General features: G+C 39.1%; 1 pseudogene; it reads left to right on the top strand.

Moving 5' to 3' along the window:
• The first annotated feature begins 9,932 nt into the window (after positions 1-9,932).
• Positions 9,933-10,232, top strand: LOC138071278 (transcription factor BTF3 pseudogene; annotated as a pseudogene).
• Positions 10,233-15,856: the final 5,624 nt, after the last annotated feature.

Raw genomic sequence — 15,856 nt, 5'->3', positions numbered from 1 at the left:
TACCATTTCCTTCTCCAGGGGATTTCCCCAAATCAGGGATAGAACCTGCGTCTCCTGCATTGTAGGTGGATTCTTTACCTGCTGAGCCATTGGGTTGTCATCATGTTGTTGTTGTTGTTGTTCAGTCACCCAGTCGTGTCCAACTGTTTGCAAACCCATGGATTGCAGCATGCCAGGCCTTTCTGTCCCTCACCACCTCCAAAGTTTGCCCAAGTTCATGTTCATTACATCAGTGATGCCATCCATTTCATCCTCTGACACCTTCTTCTCCTTCTGCCCTCAATCTTTCCCAGCATCTGGAACTTTTCCAATGAGGCAGCTGTTGTCATCACATTTTCCCTTAATTCATAAACAATGGTTCCTTTAATTCTTTGAACATATTTATCAGTGTTTTGAAGTCCTTGTCTGCTAAATCCAACATCTGGGCTCACTCGGGCAGTTTCTATTGACTTTTTCCCTGAGTTTGGGTCACTCTTTCCCATTTCGTGTCTTGTCATTTTATCTTTGAAAAATAGACATTTTATACAATGTATTGTAGCAGTTCTGGATTCTTTATTCCACTGAGAGTGTTGCTCATTTTGTTTGTTTCATTTATTTGTAGCCTTCCTGGGCTTAATCTGTAGAATTTGTCTGTTCCTGCTTTCTGGTCTCTAACTGTTCTGCTTATTTTTTTGAATTTCATTTTTCCTTTTGAATTTGGCTTCCTAGGAGTCACCTCTGTGTTTTCTTATTTTAATGGTCAGCTAATGATTGGTTAGAAGCTGTGCTCAACCAAGTTGAGTCAGTAAGGTATCCACCCACTGCTGATGGATTTGCATGTGATTTTATGTATGTGTACAAATTCAGGCCATTTTCAGCTATTAATTTTTACCAGGTCTTCTCAGGTCTCCCCATGCATTCATTCAGCCTCCTGGATAGCCAAGGATAGTTCCTCTATGCTTCTCTCATAACCAGAATTTCCCTATTAAATCTCAGCTTATTAGTTTGTCTGCCACCGACTCCAACCAGGACTTCACCTTGAGGCTAGCATTCTTCCTGGCTTTCCTTGCTCATTGCTGCCAAATTTGGTACTTTATCAACAATACCATTGGACATAGGTTTTTCATCATCTATTCCAAACCAAATTAGTCCCTTCTACCAGTAAATCTGCTGATTTTTCACTGCCAGCCCCATTGTGGTAGAACAACCTCACCTACCTCACCTGATATGGAGGTAGGATGGAAGTAGTTTCAGTAAAGAACACCATAGACTTTCACTGTTCATACCTGAAATTCAGTTTTTCATGAATTAATATTTCTTTCTTTTTTTCTATTTGCTTCTGTTCAAGCTCTGAAATGGTGATTTCTTTTTCTTTTCCTTTCTTTCTTTTTATTTATTATTAGTATTTTATTATTATTATTATTATTTTGGCTGCAAAAAGCTTCATTGTTTCCATTGTGTCCGAGACTTGAGAAATGGCTCCATCTTCTTGATGAGTTTCACCTCCTCATCTAGGAAGTGGTTCTCCAGGAAGTCACAGATGTGGGGGTCTGCAAGGGCAGAACCCAGGCCATGCCAACCCAAAACGGCCTAGTTCAGCCTCTTCTCTATGAGAAGGGAGGCTTCCATAGTGTCCTGGGTTTTACCCCACTCATCTTGGGATGGCTTCTGTACATCCAGGAAGAGGGCAAGGCTGCCACTCTGGTTTTGCATATTCAAGAGACCACTCTACACCCTAGCGCTTCTCCTTGGCCAATTTGTGAAAAAAAGTGGCCCACACCCTCCAGAGCCACATTGTTGTGGTCAAAATAGAAGTCCAGAGAAAGGTAGGTATAGGAAGCCTGCAGGTGCGTGTTGAGCAGGCAGTTGATGGCGGCCTCTACCTCGGTGGAGTAATTCTGACAAATCTTGGAGTTCATGGTAATAAGGAGTTAAGCTCAAAAAGTGATGGCTGGCCCTGGTGATCACGGGCAGCTATGTGGCTGATTCTGAAGGTTGCAACTAGAAAAAAGGTTTAAGGCTGGTCCGCTGCTGGAGCAGGGGGCATCCCTGGGTCTGTTCTGTCCAAGCACTTTTGAAGCAAGACACAGATCTATGGGACCAAGAAGTGCACTTTGATGACTGGTTTTTTGAACAATGTTGTTGAGTTTTACGTTGTTTTGGGGCAAAGGAACTGTGTTGTCTTCATCACTACATCATAGCCAGAAGTCTCCATGTTACCTTTGTAAAATAACCTATGGTTTTGAGCTTTCATTAGTTCAGATGGCTTCTACCTAATTAGTCCAAACTAGTACCCCACTCCAGTACTCTTGCCTGGCAAATCCCATGGATGGAGGAGCCTGGTGGGCTGCCATGCATGGGGTAGCGAAGAGTCGGACACAACTGAGCGACTTCACTTTCACGTTTCACTTTCATGCATTGGAGAAGGAAATGGCAACCCACTCCAGTGTTCTTGCCTGGAGAATCCCAGGGGCGGCGGAGCCTGGTGGGCTGCCATCTATGGGGTCACACAGAGTTGGACATGACTGAAGTGACTTAGCAGCAGAAGCAGCAGTAAGATACCAGTAAGATTTCAATGCATCAAATATTTGTTGAGCACAAAAAATGGGTTTGACTAGATTTACATCACTAATTACAAGTCCAAACATAATAACTTCTCCTAGTATTATAATTAAAAGTGTCTAAATAAAATAGAATCATGGTTCTTGAGCTTTAATGTTCTTATGAATCACCCAGATCACCTGTTAAAAATGTAGATTCCTGGACAACAGGAATTTATTTGTAGGTTCATATTTAGCAGATTTAGGATAGAACTCAGGAAGCTATATTTTAAACAAGATTCCAAAATAATTCTGGTGCAATCGGTCCAAGGACAGTACTCAAGAAATACTAATTAAGAATCATACCTGAATTTAAAAAATGGGCATGTATTCTTCCTATACTTTCATTAATATATCCAGGTAATTGAGACTGAAGTATTTTACTTTGCTTTTTGTTACACTCATATCATATGTGCCCTTATCACATCAACAGTTTGATCATACTGCTGGTAGTATATTGTGTTAGCTATGGTTTTGTCTTCTCAATATGACTTTCTCCCACCCCTTTCCTCCTCTAGTACTAGAACCTTTTTGGGGGGTCAGACTGACTCCTCTAACTGACCACAGGAGTGGTAAGACAATGGGCATTTCCAATAGTATTTCATTCCCTTGACCCAAATGTTTAGTTCAGAAATGGGCAAGTGATCTTAGCCAGTCACTGAGGGCAATTTTTAGAACTTTTACTGGAACTTGAGTAAGAAATTCTATCTCTGCAGTTGAGAGAGATAAAGATGGTAGAAACCTATACTTGTTGCTACCATAGGAGATTTTCCAAAAGATGACATACACACACAGGAAATCAGAGTCAAAGAGGGAAAGTGAGAGCCATCCTTTCAGTGTCTGGAACCAGATCTGCCTAAAGATCTGGACTTTCAGACTTCTGTTTGTACAAACCAATAGATTTCTCTTGTTTGAACTAGTTTGAGTTGAGATATCCTTCACCTGAAACCGAAATTGTCAAAACAAAACTTGCCTTTGAGTAGAATTTCTCCAATTATACCATCAATCCCCTGCTTCTGATCACACACAGATACACATACATACCTATTCTCCTTTTTTCAGAAGTTCTGGGACTAGTTTCTGTTTTAAAGACATACCAAATCTCTGTTTCTCAGGTCTTAATACAAATTTACAAAGATATAATTTTAATAAAAATAAATACTAATAACTAATGCCATAGATATATAAAAGATTTTAATTCCCCAATTTAACCCAAACTCCACTCTTTTGAATGCTCAATATTTCACCCTTAATAAATGAAAATGTGGAGGCGTCCAAGACAGTGGATAAATAGGATGGGGAGAACACCTCTCTCCCTACAAATACATCAGAAATTCATCTCCATATGGAACAAATCCTACAGAACATCTTCTGAAATCTGGCAGAAGACCCCCAGACTTTCAGAAAGGCATGCCAATCTCCTTAGAAGAAGGTAGGTCAAAAGATGAAGATAAAAAATGAGACAAAGGATTTCAGGATGGGAACCTGCACTTCAGTGAGGGAGTTGTGAGGAAGTAAAAGTTTCCACACACTCAGAAGCCCCATCAGGGTTGGGGGCAGGAGGGAGCTTTGGAACTTCTGAGGGGAGTTCAGCAACAGATGCTCAGAAGACAAAACGGAGAGAATTCACCACAGAGATCATTGCTGAACAGCACTTCCCAGAAGAGAAGTGGCTCACATGCCTGCGCCAGCAGCAGAGAATAGGGGCAGAGTGCTGAGGCTCAATCAGGTTCAGGTGTCTGACCCCAAGGAGAGGACCGGGGTTGGCAGCCGCAAGGATACTCTGAGGGGGCTGGTGAGATGCAGCTGAGGGAGTCTAGGGTGGGGACTGGGTATTTCAGAGAGGCAGGAGATTGTAATCACCAGGACACTCTGACTTCACCAGTGGCCACCAAAACCAGCAAAACTGCTAGGAGCACCACCAGCAGAATTGGACATGACTGCAATTTATGATCCCAGAGGAGGAAATGTAAGCCATTAGCCACTGACAAAGCAGCTACCACCAGGCTGTGAGCAGGCACAGGTTACTGCCCACACCTTACTGGGAGCCTAAGCAACTTGGCCCTTTCTAGGGACCCATGACCTGGGGCCAATTCTTCTGGGAGAGTACACAGCCCACCTGACTATAACAACATTCATCAGGTTTCTACGACCTCAGGCACTCCCTGTTAGATCCCAATTGTGGCTGCCATACCCTTCCCTCTCCCCAGCCCAACTGAGCAAGTGAGCCCTAATAAGTCTCAGCCTTTTACCCCCTCTTGCCTGGATGGGCAGCAGACAGTAGAGGGCAGCCTACAAGCAGAGCTCGGTCCAAAACCAAAGTGGAACACCAGGGGCTGTGACCGAAGAAGATAAAGGGTATTAACACCTGCAGCCACAGGTGCAGTGGATTGAATCCCCACAATTACCTTGAGACTGTGGTCTTTGGGTACAACTGTGGACTTTGGGTACAACTGTGGACTTTGGGTACGACTGTGGACTTTGGGTACGACTGTGGACTTTGGGAGCAAGTACAAGCTGGAGTAAGGCCAGATCTGAGACTGAGCAAACTCCACACTGCCCACAACAGGTCCAGAGACCTTCCTAGAAATATTGGAGGACTTTCTGAGTAGGCAGATTGACTGGAACCCACTGTGTGGAATGGAAAAAAAGAGGAATCATGAGGACCTTCTTCTTACCACCACTCTGTATATAATTTCCCCCCTTTTTTCTTTTTCATATTGTTCTAAGTTTGCTCTTTCTATATTATTCCCTTAATTTTTATTTTCTATAACCTACTTTTTCCTTTTTTAAAGCATCTTAGTTTAAACAAATTCATTTTATTTTATTTACCTTTTATAGTACCCTTTAGCTATATTGCATTTTTTCTATGTTCTAAATTTTGTGTTTTTGAAAGTCTAGTTTTTAGTATTCATTTTTATGTATGGGTTTATTTATTGGTTTGTTTGCTCTCTTCTTTTTTGGCTCCTGTTTTTACCATCTTTTCTCTCTTATCTTTGAGAGTGTGAATTTCTTGGGTGTTCTAGACTATTGAGTGTTGCTTTCACCAATCATCTTGGGGTTTTGTCTTCTGTGATATGTAGCCAAAGAAGTCTTGGTGCTACAGTAAAGCGTTTAGCCTGAAGCCCCAAGGTGAGAGAACTGATTTGAGGACTTTGGACCAGAGAAATCCCAACCCCATGGAATATTAATCAGCAGGAGCTCTCCCAAAGGCCTCCATCTCAACACTAAGACCAAGCCCTACCTAAAGGCCAGCAAGCTCCAGTGTCAGATGCCCTTTGCCTATCCTTCAGCAAAATAGGAACATAACATTGAATATTAGCAGACAAGCTGCCTAAAGCCATACCAAACCCATAGACACCCCAAAACACGCTACTGAATATGGCACTCTCCTTCAGAGAGAAAAAATCCAGCCCCATCTATCAGAACACAAGTATGAGTCCCCCCAGCCAGGAAATCTTCACAAGGCACTGGCCCAACTTCACTCGTGGGGGTGAGACTTCACAATTAAGAGGAACTATGGCCTACGAGCCTGCAGAAAGGAAACCACAAACACAGTAAGTTAACCAAAATGAAAAGACAGAGAAACATGAAGCAGATGAAGGAACATGGTAAAAACCCACAAGACCAAAAAAATGAAGAGAAAATAGGCAATCTACCTGAAAAAGAAATTAGAGTACTGATAATAAATATAATATAAAATCTTTAAAATAAAATACAGGCACAGATAAATAGGCTGGAAGTACAGATTGAGAAGATTTAAGAAATGTTTAACAAGGACCCAGAAAAAATAAAGAATAGACAATCAGCAATGAACAACATAAAAACTGAGATTAAAAATATACTAGAATGAACCAATAGAAGAGTAACTGAGACAGAAGAATGGATAAGTGAGCTGGAGGACAGAATGGTGGAAATAACTGAAGCAGAGCAGAATAAAGAAAAAAAGAGTAAAAAGAAACAGGGACAGTCTCAGAGACTTATGGGACAACATTAAGCTCACCAATATTCAAATTATAGGGGTCCTCAAAGAAAAAGAGAAAAATGGTATGAGAAAATATTTGGGGAGATTATAGCCAAAAAAAATTCCCTAACATGGGAAACTAGCCACTCAAGTCCAGGAATCCCAGAGAGTCCCAAATAGGATAAACCCTAGGAGAAACATGTAAAGACACATATTAATCAAACTAATTAAACAAAGTAACAAACATTAAAATCAGCAAGAAAAGCAACAAATAGCATAGCATATGGATCCCCATAAGGCTACCAGCTGATCTTTCAAGAGAAACACTGAAGGCCAGAAAGGAGTGGCAGGATATATTTAAAGTAATGAAAGGAAAACCCGCAACCCAGATTACTTTAACCAGCAAGGATATCATTCATATCTGAGGGAGAAATCAAAAGCTTTACAGACAAGAAAACTATAGAGATTAGAGCAACACCAAACTAGCTTTAAAACAAAGACTAAAGGAACTTCTCTAGACAGAAACACATGAGAAAGAAAAGGTCTACAAAATAAAACTCAAAAGAATAAAGGAAATAGTAATAGAATCATACATGCCAATAATTACCTTAAATGTAAATGAATCAAATGCTCCAACCAAAAGTCAGACTGGATGAATGGATACAAAACAAGACGCTATATACGCTTTCTACACGAGACACACCTCGGACCTAGAGACACATACAAACTGAAAGTGAGGGGCTAGAAAAAGATATTCCACTTAAATGGAAAAAAAAAGAAAGCAGTAGTATCAAAACTCATATCAGATAAAATAGACTTTAAAGTTAAGACTTTTACAAGAGACAAGGAAGGACACTACATAATGATCAAGGTATAAGTCCAATAAGATATAACAATTATAAATATATATGCACCCAACATAACAGCACCTCAATACATAAGGCAAATGCTAATGACAATTCAAGGGAAAATCTACAGGAATACAATAAGAGTTGGGGGAGGGTCTTTAGTAACCTACTCACACCAATAGACAGATTATCCAGACAGAAAATTAATAAAAAAAACACAAGCACAAAATTATACATTGGGGATGTAGGACCTAATTGATATTTACAGGGTATATCATGTGAAAATGATAGATTTCAGCTTTTTCTGATGTGCAGATGGAACATTCTCCATGATAGATCACATCTTAGGTCGCAAATCAAACCTTGGTAAATTTTGAAATATTGGTAAATTTTGAAATCATTTCAAGCATCTTTTCTAACCATGATGCTGCAAGATTAAATATCAGGTATCAGTTCAGTTCAGTTCAGTTCAGTTCAGTCACTCAGTCATGTCCGACTCTTTGCGACCCCATGAATCGCAGCACACCAGGCCTCCCTGTTCATCACCATCTCCCGGAGTTCACTCAGACTCACGTCCATCAAGTCAGTGATGCCATCCAGCCATCTCATCCTCGGTCATCCCCTTCTCCTCCTGCCCCCAATCCCTCCCAGCATCAGAGTCTTTTCCAATGAGTCAACACTTCACACGAGGTGGCCAAAGTACTGGAGATTCAGCTTTAGCATCATTCCCTTCAAAGAAATCCCAGGGTTGATCTCCTTCAGAATGGAATGGTTGGATCTCCTTGCAGTCCAAGGGACTCTCAAGAGTCTTCTCCAACACCACAGTTCAGAAGCATCAATTCTTCGGCACTCAGCCTTCTTCACAGTCCAACTCTCACATCCATACATGACCACAGGAAAAACCATAGCCTTGACTAGATGGACCTTAGTCAGCAAAGTAATGTTTCTGCTTTTGAATATACTATCTAGGTTGGTCATAACTTTTCTTCCAAGGAGTAAGCGTCTTTTAATTTCATGGCTGCAATCACCATGTGCAGTGATTCTGGAGCCCAAAAAAATAAAGTCTGGCACTTCTTCCACTGTTTCCCCACCTATTTCCCATGAAGTAATGGGACCGGATGCCATGATCTTTGTTTTCTGAATGTTGAGCTTTAGGCCAACTTTTTTGCTCTCCTCTTTCACTTTCATCAAGAGGCTTTTTAGCTCCTCTTCACTTTCTGCCATAAGGGTGGTGTCATCTGCATATCTGAGGTGATTGATATTTCTCCCGGCAATCTTGATTCCAGCTTGTGTTTCTTCCAGTCCAGTGTTTCTCATGATGTACTCTGCATAGAAGTTAAATGAACAGGGTGACAATATACAGCCTTGACATACTCCTTTTCCTATTTGGAACCAGTCTGTTGTTCCATGTCCAGTTCTAACTGTTGCTTCCTGACCTGCATACAGATTTCTCAAGAAGCAGGTCAGGTGGTCTGGTATTCCCATCTCTTTCAGAATTTACCACAGTTTATTGGGATCCACACAGTCAAAGGCTTTGGCATAGTCAATAAAGCAGAAATAGATGTTTTTCTGGAACTCTCTTGCTTTTTTGATGACCCAGCGGATGTTGGCAATTTGATCTCTGGTTCCTCTGCCTTTTCTAAAACCAGCTTGAACATCACGGAATTCACGGTTCACGTATTGCTGAAGCCTGGCTTGGAGAATTTTGAGCATTACTTTACTAGCATGTGAGATGAGTGCAATTGTGCAGTAGTTTGAACATTCTTCAGCATTGCCTTTCTTCAGGCATGACCTAAATCAAATATCAGGTATAGGGTGAAAGAAACTATTTAAAAAACCCCCACAAACACATGGAGGCTGAACAATATGCTTTTGAATAATCAATAGTTCACTGAAGAAATCAAAGAAGAAATAAAAAATACCTAGAAGCAAATGATAGTGAAAACAAGACAACTCAAAACTTATGGGATGCACTAAAAACAGTACTAAGAGGGAAGTTTATAGCAATACAAGCCTACCTCAAGAAACAAGAAAAATATCAAATAAATAATCTAACCTTACACCTAAAGCAACTAGAAAAAGAAGAACAAAACCCCAAAGTTAGTAGAAGGAAGGAAATCATAAAGATCAGAGCAGAAATAAATGAAAAAGAAATGAAGGATACAATAGCAAAGATCAATAAAACTAAAAGCTGTTTCTTTAATAAGATAAAATTGACAAACCATTAGCCACACTCATCAAGAGAGAAAGGAAGATGACTCAAGTCAATAAAATTAGAAATAAAAAAGCAGAAGTTACAACAGACAACACAGAAATACAAAGGGTCGTAAGAAACTACTATGAGGACCTCAGCTGGTCTGCCTGAGACCACCTGAGCACCAACCCTAGTCCCCCACGCGGCCCCATTTCTGCTCCAACAAGGGAACTGCTCGTAGAAAGAAGAAGGTGATTCATAGAACAGCTACAGCAGATGACAAAAAACTTCAGTTCTCTTTAAAGAAGTTAGGGGTAAATAATATTTCTGGTATTGAAGAGGTGAATATGTTCACAAATCAAGGAACAGTGATCCACTTTAACAACCCTAAAGTTCAGGCATCTCTGGCAGCAAACACTTTCACCATTATGGGCCACGCTGAGACAAAACAACTGACAGAAATGCTCGTCAGCATCTTTAACCAGCTTGGTGCCGACAGTCTCACCAGTTTAAGGAGACTGGCTGAAGCTCTGCCCAAACGATCTGTGGATGGAAAAGCATCACTTGCCACTGGAGGGGAGGATGATGATGAAGTTCCAGATCTTGTGGAGAATTTTGATGAGGCTTCCAAGAATGAAGCAAACTGAATTGAGTTAACTTCTGAAGAAGATAAATCTTGAAGAAGTTACTGGGAGCTGCTATTTTATATTATGACTGCTTTTTAAAATTTTACTTATGGATCTGATAAAATCTAGATCTCTAATATTTTTAAGCCTAAGCCCCTGGACACTGCAGCTCTTTTCAGTTTTTGCTTATATACAATTCATCCTTTACAGCTTATGAAGCTGAAGAAGCCTAAGAATAAAGTTTGGGACAAAGATAAATAAAATTCTTTGCCTAGTTAAAAAAAAAAAGAAACTACTATGAGTAACTATTTGTCAATAAAATGAACAATCTGGAAGAAATGGATCAATTCTTAGAAAAGTATACCCTTCCAAAACTGAACCCGGAGAAATAGAAAATGTAAAGAGACCAATCACAAAAGTCAAAACTGTAATTTAAAAAAAATCTGCCAGCAAACAAAAGCCCAAGGTCAGATGGTTTCATATGTGAATTCTACCAATAGTATAGGGAAGGACAAACACTGATCCTGCTCAAAATCTTCCAGAAAATTTCAAACAAAAACTCATTAATTCATTCTACAAGGGCACCATCACCCTGATAATAAAACCTGACAAAGATGCCACAAAAAAAGAAAATTACAGTTCATCACTGATGAACTTAGATGAAAAAATCCTCAACAAAATTCTGGGAAACAGAATTCAACAACACATTAAAAGGATTATGCATCATGATCAAGTGGGCTTTCCCTCAAGGATGCAAGAATTCATCAATATACACAAATCAGTCAATGTGATATACCATATTAACAAATTGAAATATAAAAACCATACAGTCATCTCTATAGATACAGAGGAAGCTTTTGACAAAATTTAACATCCATTTATGATAAAAAAAAAAAAACTCTCCAGAGAGTAGGCATTGAAGAACATAGCTAAACCTAATAAAGGCCATCTTTGACAAACCCACAGCAAACATTATTCTCAATGGTGAAAAAACAATAAGCATTTCTCCTAAGATCAGGGACAAGAGAAGGTGCCCACTCTTACCACTATTATTCAACATAATGTTGGAAGTCCTAAACACAGCAGTCAGAGAGTAAAAGTGATAAAAATGACTCCAGACTGGAAAAGAAGTAAAACTCTCATTGTTTGCAGATGACATGATACTATACTAGAAAAGCCTAATGATGCTACCAGAAAATTAGTAGAGCGAATCAATGAAAATAGTAAAGTTGCAGGATATAAAACTAATGAACAGAAATCCCTTGCATTCCTATATACTAACAGTTAAAAATCAGGAATAGGAATTAAGGAAACAATCCCATTCACCATTGTAATAAAAGGAATAAAATACCTAGGAATAAACCTACCAAAAGAGATGAAAAATCTGCATGGAGAAAACTATAAGATATTAATGGAAGAAATCAATGAGGACACAAACAGACGGATATATATATATATATATATATATATATATATATATATATATATATAGTTCTTGGACTGGAAGAAGCAATAGCATGAAAATGACTGTACTACACAAAGCAATCTACAGATTCAATGCAATCCCTATCAAACTACCAATGATTTTTTTTTTTAGCGAACTAGAGCAAAAAATTTCACAATTTTTATGGAAACATAAAGATTCCAAATAGCTAAAGCAATCTTGAGAAAGAAAAATGGAGCTGGAAGAATCAATCTTCCTGAATTCAGACTGTATTAAAAAGTTACAGTATGGTACTGGCACAAAAACAGAAATATAGACCAAGGGAACAAGACAGAAACCCCCAAGATAAACCCATACACTTATGGGCACCTTATCTTTGACAAAGGAGGCAAGAATATACAATGGTGAAAAGACAGCCTCTTCCATAAGTGGTGCTGAGAAAGCTGAACAGCTACATGTAAAAGAATAAAGTTAGAACTGTTTCCTAACACCGTACACAAAAATAAACTCAAAATGGAATAAAGACTCAAATGTAAGGCCAGAAAGTACAAAGCTCCTAGAGGAAAACATAGGCAGTACACTCCTGATATAAATCACAGCAAGATCCTCTATGACCCACCTCCTAGAATAACAGAAATAAAAACAAAAATAAACAAATGGGACCTAATTAAACTTAAAATCTTTTGCACAGCAAAGGAAACTATAACCAAGGTGAAAAGACAACCCTCAGAATGGGAGAAAATAATAGCAAATGAAACAGCTGACAAAAGGTGAATCTCCAAAATAAACAAGCATCGCACACAGCTTGATAACAGAAACACAAACAATCCAATCATAAACATATATTTCTCCAAAGAATACCTAGAGATGGCTAATAAACACATGAAAAAATGCTCAACATCACTCATTACTAGAGAAATGAAAATCAAATCTACAATGATGTATAATCTCACACTAGTCAAAACAAAAAATCTACAAACAATAAATGTTGGAGAGGATGTAGAGAAAAGGCAACCCTCTTGCATTGTTGGTGTGAATATAAGTTGATACAACTACTGTAGAGAACATCATGGAGATTCCTTTAAAAACTGGGAATAAAACTACTATATGACCCAACAATCCAACTACTGGGCACATACCCCGAGGAAAATATAATTAAACATTACATGTGAACCACAATGTTCATTGCAGTACTATTTACAATAGCTAGGAAATGGAAGCAACCTAGATATCCATCAATAGATCAATGGATAAAGAAGTTGTGGTTCAAATATACAATGGAATGTTAGTCATAAAAAGGAATGCATTTGAGTCCATTCTAATGAGGTGGATGAACCTAGATCCTATTATACAGACCAAAGTAAATCACAAAGAGAAAAACAAATATCATATATTAATATATATATATGGAATTAAAAGACACTTACTCCTTGGAAGAAAAGTTATGACCAACCTAGATAGCATATTCAAAAGCAGAAACATTACTTTGCTGACTAAGGTCCATCCAGTCAAGGCTATGATTTTTCCAGTAGTCATGTATGGATGTGAGAGTTGGACTGTGAAGAAGGCTGAGCGCCGAAGAATTGATGCTTTTGAACTGTGGTGTTGGAGAAGACTCTTGAGAGTCCCTTGGACTGCAAGGAGATCCAACCAGTCCATTCTGAAGGAGATCAGTCCTGGGATTTCTTTGGAAGGAATGATGCTAAAGCTGAAACTCCAATACTTTGGCCACCTCATGTGAAGAGTTGACTCATTGGAAAAGAACTTTGATGATGGGAGGGATTGGGGGCAGGAGGAGAAGGGGACGACAGAGGATGAGATGGCTGGATGGCATCACGGACTCGATGGAAGCGAGTCTGAGTGAACTCTGGGAGTTGGTGATGGACAGGGAGGCCTGGCGTGCTGCGATTCATGGGGTCCCAGAGTCGGACACGACTGAGCGACTGAACTGAACTAATGGAATCTGGAATAACGATACTGATGAACCTGTTTGCAGGGCAACAATGGAGATACAGACATAGAGAACAAACTTGTGAACACAACAAAGAAGAGTGAGGGATGAATTGAAAGAGTAAAATTGAAACATACACATTACAATATGTAAAATAGATATTCAGTGGGAATTTGCTGTATGATGCAGGGAACTCAAACCTGATGCTCTATGACAATCTAGAGGGGTGGGAGGTGGGAGGGAGGTTCATAAGGGAGGGGATATATGTATACCTATGGCTGATTCATGTTGATATTTGGCAGAAACAAACATAACATTGTAAGGAAATTATCCTCCAATGAAAAATAAACAAATTTCTTTAAAAACTAACTAAAGATTTAAGAATACACTTGTTTCAGCTTCCTCACCACCTTATGCTGTTCTTAGTACCCTGACTTTTCTCACTTTGTTTCTCCCATCTGTTTCAAAACCTGAGGATATCTTTCTGTATTCTGGCACATCTTCATCTATATTCTGAGCTCCTCAAATTGCTTGACACTATCTTATTCACAGTACCCTAACTCCGGAGGAGGAAAAGCAACCAAGTTGTAATTTCTTTCTTCCTGTATTATTTCTTCTTTAAAAAGACATGACTCCTTCCTAGTCCCAGAAACTGGAAAATATTCCCCCATCCCTTCTTATAGGTACAAAGGTCTATAAATAAGGATGTCTGTGAACTGAAATCTTTTGCATGGTCCTAATAATATAAAAGTATATGAGGCTCAATGGCATTAATTCTCATAAAAATGTCAGTTCATGTCAAATATATAGTGAATATTTTTAAAAACCTAATTTTCATAGTCATAACTCTTGTAGTAGTAGAATAATATAACTTTTTAAATCATTTGGTCAAAAACAAGAAAGCTCAAAGCTTTACCAAGCAAGAGTATAACGACATTAGCATTTGGACCTAATTAAAGAATAAAGCAGTTTTCCCTTTGCTAGCAAATCATGTGCAGAAATTAAACATATTTCAATAAAAGATCATTTTGCATTGCATTTTAATTACATCTGTTTTTAAACCCTAAACAAATAAATGTTTCTGTGAGTCAGTGAAAGTGGCTTAAAAATAAGGAAAGCATTAGTGATGGAAGTGGTACTTGTTCTGGGAAACATCTGCTGTTCTATCACATGTCATTACAGCTATATTTGAATTTCCACGCAGCAAATTGCTTGCACCTGTCGTCAGTATTTTTTCCAGGACATATTTACAGCATATTGTTAACATTCACTGTTTCCTCTGCTAAACAACACTTCACACTGTTGAATCAGTGCTGCTATTCATGTCAGAAGAAGATGATTTAGCCATTTATCATTATCCTGGCAGCATTTAGGTGTCCAGACTCAGGTACTCTCTTCAGAAGGCATTAAAATACACTGTATACATCTGTGTCTCTTTTGCTGTCTCGCATACAGGGTTAAGTCCAGGTTTGATACATGATACTGGATGCTTGGGGCTGGTGCACTGGGACGACCCAGAGGGATGGTACGGGGAGGGAGGAGGGGGGGGGGTCAGGATGGGGAACACGTGTATACCTGTGGCAGATTCATGTTGATGTATGGCAAAACCAATACAATATTGGAAAGTAATTAACCTCCAACTAAAATAAATAAATTTATATTAAAAAAATAAAATACACTGTTTGCACTAAGTGTTGTAAACCATGCTGTATAAATAAACCAGGCAGAAGAAATAGTTTGAGTCGCATAGTGAGAGCATACACTCTGAAGAATACACTGGTACCATTGGTTGTTTTCTATTATCATGTTATAACAGATGAAAGAACCTTTGGGAAATATGATCTTCATATGCTTGTTTTGACATCTCCAATTAAGATCAAGTAGTGCCACTTGCACTTCCCAGGTGGCTCAGTGGTAAAGAATCCACCTGCCAAGCAAGAGACATGGGTTCAACCCCTAGGTCAGGAAGATCCCCTAGAGAAGGAAATGACAACCCACTCCAGCATTCTTGCCTGGGAAACCCCATGTACAGGGCAGCCAGGTGGGCTACAGTCCATGGGGTTGCAAAGAATTGAAAATGGACAGGACTGAGTGACTAAACAGCAACAATAATGAAAATGTCACTTAGCTCAAATCTCATCTTTTTCTCACCTCTCAGTATTTTTAAAGATTGAACAGGGCCGTATATCTTTCATTAAGTGAAGAGGGATGTGATCTGTCTCTCAATTCCTGGATATAATCCAGCCTACT

Source organism: Capricornis sumatraensis, chromosome X (assembly GCF_032405125.1).
Source record: "Capricornis sumatraensis isolate serow.1 chromosome X, serow.2, whole genome shotgun sequence".
NCBI lineage: Eukaryota > Metazoa > Chordata > Mammalia > Artiodactyla > Bovidae > Capricornis > Capricornis sumatraensis.
Note: the sequence above shows the minus strand (reverse complement) of the source record. Positions and strands in the feature narration are given on the sequence as shown.